The sequence below is a fragment of the Lissotriton vulgaris genome, chromosome 4_1, assembly GCF_964263255.1.
Source record: "Lissotriton vulgaris chromosome 4_1, aLisVul1.2, whole genome shotgun sequence".
Lineage (NCBI taxonomy): Eukaryota > Metazoa > Chordata > Amphibia > Caudata > Salamandridae > Lissotriton > Lissotriton vulgaris.
In genome coordinates this window covers 864,278,326-864,285,708 of record NC_141691.1, presented here as the reverse complement: position 1 = coordinate 864,285,708, position 7,383 = coordinate 864,278,326, and the positions used below count along the sequence as shown (strand labels likewise).

The 7,383-nt window shown below is 38.8% G+C and overlaps 1 pseudogene; it reads right to left on the bottom strand.

Moving 5' to 3' along the window:
• Window positions 1–7,015: 7,015 nt before the first annotated feature.
• Window positions 7,016–7,123, bottom strand: LOC147722674 (5S ribosomal RNA; annotated as a pseudogene).
• Window positions 7,124–7,383: the final 260 nt, after the last annotated feature.

Genomic DNA, 7,383 nt, shown 5'->3' with positions numbered 1-7,383 from the left:
GAAAAGACTTTGAATGTGTGTTTAAATTGCCGAATTATTTTGAGAAGGAATTTACATGTAGAAAGAGGTCTGGTAAATGGATCAATGGGTAATGTTGTTGATTTTGAGAAATACAGAAATAGAGATGGAATAGAATTTTTAAAAATTAAATTTGATGGCATTGAGGAAGTACAGCAAATTGGTCGTTGTTCTGCTAGGTTTTTGCTTGTTAAAGATTTATATGTTCGCCGTAAACAGTTTCCTGTTTGCTTGGCATATGCGGTGACAATCCATAAATCGCAAGGTTTAAGTGTAGACTGTGCATTGGTGAATATTGGCAGTTCTGTGTTCAAGGAGGGTATGGCATATGTGGCATTGTCACGAGTTAGAACTTTATCGGGATTGTACTTGATTGACTGTGATGTCACAAACATTTGTGCGGATCTAGATTGTGTTAAGGAATACAATAGGTTAAGAAGAGAGTATGCGCCACATTTGCCTCAATATCCTTTGTTTGAGAAACGTGTGGTAGGCCGCAAACGTAGAAATAGCAGTAATAGTAGGGAGGTTGTTGCAAAAAGACTAAAAGTCAATGAACCGAAAATTGTTAGCAGAAAGAAAGTGGATTCTGTTGAAGATGTTGTCGGTTTTCAATTTGAAAACAGTTCTGGTGTCAACTGCTATGCAAATGTAGTGGTTAATGTTCTCTTTTCACTAGAGAGTTTAAAAGAACAGATTCTGTTGAATTCTGAACAAATTTTATGCTGTTTGTTGAATTCTGTTTTCGAGAAATGTAGCAGTGATCGAACAAAAGTAGAAAGTGTGTCTGAAGTTCGTTATCTGTTAGATGAATGTTCAGGTCAAACAGACTTCTCTGAAAATAATCAGCAAGATTGTCAGGAGTTTTTAATGTATATGCTTGATATATTGCAAGTTGAGGGTGTAGATGTAGATCACCTGTTTGGGCTTTCTTATCAATGGCAGCATGACTGCGAGAACTGTATGGTATCAAGTACTACTAGTGTAGACTCAGAAAGATTTATATATTTAACTTTGCCAGACAGTAAATCAGTCTCCTTTAATAAGCTAGTAAATGCAGCGGATCACAACATGGAGTGTAGCCAATGTAAATGTGATATGATGTCAACATTATTTATACGTAGATATGGCCAGTATGTCATTTTAATGATGCAACGATGTAGGCCTGATGGAACAAAATTGTCAACTTTAATAAAAAATTTTGTGGCTTCTCAGCTGTCAATATCAGGGAGGACTTTTGTTACTGTAGCAATTATCTATCACGATGGTCCATCAACAACATCAGGACATTATACAGCTTACTTAAAGTCTGGAAACGGCTGGTCATTCTGTAATGATTCTGTTGTAACGTTCAAAAAAAAATTGCCGTTTGACCTTAAAAATTCTTACCTGGTGTTTTTAAAACCAAAATTTTAAGTAGAGGGAATGTAAGTCTGCAATGCTGTCTCGATTAAAAATTCAACTATATAAACCTAATGCAAGTAAGTCTGCTTCATAGTAAGCAGTATCAGTGTCATAGGAAAAGGAGAACATGACTGACAAAGAAGAGTAAGATATTAGTAGTCCAGGATTGTGAAAATAATCTCAAATATTTTATTTTTGAAAGTTGCGAAAATAGAAAATGTCGGGATTTGATTGGAAGAATTACAAGATTTGCGAATCGCGGCAACATGATTTGGCCTAGTGGAAACATGTGATATAATGAGAGAAGTTTTTTTTCTATGTAACATATTTCACGTATCGATGGAGGTTTTCTTTCAGAAAGTGGCGGGCTGAAAATATTTAAAGCACAACAGAGTGGATGCTGTTTATAGGAGATCCTTCGACGTCATTGAAAGTAAGTTAATTTTAAGAAGTTTTGAAATCAGATTTCTTAGGTTGTATGGGTTTTTTAAACACAGTCATTTTGATTGTGTTTTTTTTTCCCCGCTGTTACATGATGAATACCTTCAAGTCACTGATTTAAGTGAAATTTGATACATTCTGAGAACAGCAAAAATAAACCATTTAACATGTATAATTAATGTTATGCTTTTTGTCCTTATGATATACATTTAGAAATGTGTGGTACATATGGGTAAGGTGAGTTCTGTAAATATCAATTTTAATGCTTAGAGTGCTGTACTTCTGGGTAGTGTTTTTTTTTTATAAAAAAAAGAGGCCTCACCTCAAAGAAAGCTCTTGAAAGCACACATCTTATTTGCATCCTAAAACAATCATTTACAATGTTAGACACAATTTTATTATGACTTTACATCTTTTTTGCGCTGCTATTGCATCACTATTGTGAGACATTAGCAGTGCAAGAAAAACATCATGTTTCAAAATAGGCCTCAGTTCAGCAATATCAAGATACAGTTTCTTTCGAATATATATCTTTAGGATTGTGTAGGGAACGTAGAGAAGCAGAGACTTCTGTAAATGTCAAAGTTGTTGAAAAACTGTTTGTTTTTGAACCTTTTCCCTTGTCTTTTCTAATTTTTAAATACATGTTTTAATATTTTTTGAAATGTTTGTTCTTTGTTTTACAGATTGAAAGTATGAAAAAATATTTAAAAAAGGTAACAAGAATTATAAGGTAAATGTTTTCCACTCTTTTTACCCGCAATGCACTGCTGATGATGTCATTGACAGTATCTCTCATTTACTCTCTCTAGCTGTCTTTCTTTTTACATTATTCTCTGTTTACTTCCCTTATACTAACTCTTCTTTTTTTTTAAAAAAATATTTTTTTTAGTTCGCTTAAAGTTCGCGAACCGGTCAGCGAACTTGAAGCGAACCAAAAGAAATAGAGCTTGCCAGAGTGATAAACATTCTAGCAATTTTGTTTGAAAGGGGAGGTAGTTCTGAAAAGAACTGTTTTTTTTTGTTTTTGTTGTTTTATGTTTTTTTTGTAATTTTTTGAACATTTTTTGATTTTTTTGTATTTTTAGAACTGTTTTATGTTTTTTTTGTGTTTTTTAAGGAGGGGAGACAACAAAAAACAGGCTTTCAAAACGGCTCAACTGGAGCAAAAAAAAAGAAAATTACTTTTTGGGTGCATTAGGGCACTTATGATTTTCATATGCAATGTTCATGAGGTTGACACTCATGTTGCCATATGACAACATAGCACCACAGTAAATACAAGACACCTTCATGTGCTGGAAGTTACGTTGGATGTTTGGCACAGTCTCTTGTGCCTCTCTTCCCGTCAAAGACAATGTGGATGTAGATCTTGCCACAGGAGTTGCCGTCGGATTGTCTACAAGATCCCTCAACTCAGCCCGGCTGTAGTTCAAGGGATGCCACCTGCTCATGTGACGGTGCATTGTATAGTTCCCCATACTGTACTTCTTTTCTGTGCCTCTCGACAATCTGTGGTCACAGATGAGGCAGGTGGCATATTTTGCATTCACTTTCTTGGTTCCAGGAGGGATGGTGAAAAACTGCCAGATGAAACTGGTTTTTCGTTTAGAAACCCGGGGCAACTCATCAACAAATTGTTGTCCCTCTCTCTCCTCTTCTTCTTCTTCCTCATCTTCCTCCTCTCTGTTAGTCATAATTTGACTGGGTGGTCCTCTCTTCTTATGGGGAGGTGGAGGTGGTGGTGGGGGTGCACCAGCTGCAGCAACAATGGAAGCCATTGTGGATCTTCAGATAAATGGTCTTTCTCTCACCAAGATGAAAGTCAGAGTGAGGAAATAAGGAGGGGTTTACTTGATTTGGGGAAAACAAAAGTTCTGAGCCAATGAAAAGTGTTATTTTTAGGTCACATGACCTAGTCATACATCATTTGGAAACCAAAAGTGAAATGAACCAATGAGAAGTTTGATAAACAAGTCACATGACCTGTTCCGCTTACGTTACGCGGCGCGCGCCGCGTCCCAGATCGCTTCCGGTTCGCGGTCCGGAGCACTTCCGGGAGCGCTAACGCGGCGCGTCATTAGACGCATTACGCGATAACGTGATACGTCGCGCTTCCGCGGCGCGTCACTGTTCCGCTAACGTAACGTTGACCGGTTCGCGGACTAGATCGCGGCATCAAGATGAGCTAACGGAAAGCTTCCCGGTTCGCGAACTAGAAGCGAAGAAAAAAAATATTAAAAAAAAAATTATCAATAAACATCTAAATATATTTTGGGATTTAAAGAATAATACATTTTACAGCTACAGATGTTAGCTTTTAAAAAACCAATGAAATTCACTGAAAAAACCATAGGTTATAGACCATATATAGTTAGAAATTTGCATTTAAAAAACCATTGAAATTCAATGAAAAAACCATAGGTTATAGACCATATATAGTTAGGAATTCGCATTTACAAAACCTTATTTTACTCGCATAAAACCATTGAAATTCCATATATAGTTAGTTGCGCTAACTATATATCGCGCACCCGCAATCCACTGCTGATGATGTCACATATTACATCATTCATGACATGGTCAGTGACATCACTGATGACATCACTGATGACATCTCAAATGACATCACTGATGACAACATCCAGTGACTGTATGTTTCTGTGAAGTTAAAATATGTCTTACATATTGAAGAATGAGTGGATGTATAAGTGTCTGGATGAAGGATTTAGTAGGTGCATGACTGACTGTATGAGTGAGTGATTAAATGTGTCTCACTGAGTGCATGGGTTAGTGACTAAACTGTCTTAATTTGTGCATCATTATGTCTGTTGTTCTGTAAACTGTTGCATGTGTTGATAAGTAGCTATATGAGTAACTATATGGGTTATTGATTGGTTGCCCAAGTATTTGTATGGGAGACTGAGTGTGTGTGTGGGTGGCTGGGATGTGTATGACTCTGTGCATAGATGTGTGAGCAGTTGATTCACTAGATGTATGGTTTCAAAAGTGCATGTGGAAACAGCTGTATGGGCGGTTGACTGTGTGCATGAGTGTATTGGTGAGTGAATGGATATCTCAGTGCTACATGTCAAAGTAAGTACATATGTAAAACACAGTACATGTGAGAGTTGACATATATAAATAACTGTGCATAAGAGCCAGTGAATGTGTGAGTGGCTGTATGGATCATTGTGAACTTGTATCAGGGATTGTATAAGAGAGTAAATATGTGTTAGTATATGTTTGAATAAGTAAAGTTTGTATAACTGTATAGTTGAGGAAATGGAGGTGTGATTGATTCTTGGCATGACTGACTAGGTGTGTGAGTAACTCCATGGATGAGTGACAGTCTGTAAGTGTCTGTTTACACTGATTGTATCTAAGGTTATATTAGAGTCTGAAGAGGTTCATTGTTTTATCACATAAATGATATCATCAGTGATGTGATCATTAATGTCAAATGAAATGTCATCAGTGATGTCATCAGTGATGTCATTTGAGATGTCATCAGTGATGTCATCAGTGATGTCATTTGAGATGTCATCAGTGATGTCATCAGTGATGTCACTGACCATGTCATGAATGATGTAATATGTGACATCATCAGCAGTGGATTGCGGGTGCGCGATATATAGTTAGCGCAACTAACTATATATGGAATTTCAATGGTTTTATGCGAGTAAAATAAGGTTTTGTAAATGCGAATTCCTAACTATATATGGTCTATAACCTATGGTTTTTTCATTGAATATATATATATATATATATATATATATATATATATATATATATATATATATATATATATATATATATTACCTACTGGCGGTCGCCAGTAGGTATATATAGTTAGGATTTTTTCCCTATGGGATTTCTGAAAATTCTATGTCTAATAACTTTGGCGTTTGTGGACGGAATTGGCTGAAATTTTCAGGAAAATGGCACATTTTGTTTCTGAGCAGCCCTTGAAAATTTGGGGGGGTTTCATCAAGGGGGGGCCGAGAAAAAAGGGGGGTCCCAAAACGCGTTTTTCCCATGTTAATTTCCATAGGGCGGTTGGACTCACTTTTAGCCCGAACGGCTGAATGGATTTGCACGAAACTTGGCAAAATTGTAGGGACTGTTAGCCCGATGTGCCTTTGCTAGGTCTCAATATATGTGCTCCAGTAGTTTTTGAGAAATTAACGTTTAAATCAAGATATATATCTGTAACAGCGCTCCAGGCAGCGATCCGGTCTGCTTACTTTTCGCGTTTCGGAACTTTGCGCGCAGAAAGCTGATTGGCTCTCCGGTGTCTGTCAACATTCTAAACAGTCCGGAGCGGCCGCCATCTTGTCTCTCGGTAGGATCGAGAGAAAAGAAGAGGTGAAAAACGAAGGGGGAATTTAATGAAAGGGGGCAAGGTATCCCCCTCTTGACCCCCTAGGAATGTTGTTGGGGTTATTAAAGGGTCCCGTGGGGAAAAGAAAAAAAAATGATTTTTCACGGTAGAAGCGCTTCACGGGCCGCGAACTGGGCCGCAAACTGGTAGCGAAACGGGAATTCGCCATTTTGTGCTTCGTTAATTAAATTACTAGGTATAAGGGGGTGCGGGAGACGTATCCTAATCCCCTATGTTTCCTGAGGGTGGCTGAGGAGGCTGATATATGTTGATACATCTCTTCCAGCGGCTGTGCGTGAGCTTTTTTTTAAGTTAAGGGCCACGTATATTGTAAACTTGATAGCGGTTTATTTATTAATTAAAAAAAGACAGGGGCGGCTCTAGGCTCATGGTGGCCCTGGGCAGGGAGCGTAGGTAGGGGGCCCCGGAAGAGGTAGTCCGGGCGGGGTGAAGCGCGCAGGCCAGTAAAGAGGGGAGGGGGTCAGGGAGTTTAGAAGTGGAACAGAGCCAGAGGCCGCCAAATCCCTGCCAGGGGCCACCACGCAAATCTGTATCCATCCTCAGAGGATTATTATATTAAGGAAATATATTGGCGTGGTGGCCCCTGGGGTTGGTGGCCCTGTGCAGGTGCACAGCTTGCACATGCCTAGAGCCGGCCCTGAAAAAGGGAGAAAAGAGCAGATTTTTTTTTTAAGGTGCCATTAGCGAGGAAGGTTCTGTGTGATTGTGGGACGGACGAGCACCACCTGGTGTGAGCGAGAGGCAAAATGCCTACAGCACCTGGTATTCCCAGGCGGTCTCCCATCCAAGTACTAACCAGGCCCGACCCTGCTTAGATTCTGAGATCGGCGCATTCAGGGTGGTATGGCCGTAGGCATTGGAGGCTGCCGTTACAGTCCTCGTGTGATGTCACAGCACGCATGCTTGAAGGAGGTTATCCTCAAGCATATTTGCACACTTCCCTTGTAAAAGTTCTTTCTCTCACCAAGATGAAAGTCAGAGTGAGGAAAGAAGGAGGGGTTTTCATCATTTGGGAGAAGGAAAAATTCTAAACCAATGAAAAGTGTTAATTTTATATGACATGACCAAGTATTACATCATTAGGAAACCAAAAGTGAAATGAACCAATGAAAAGT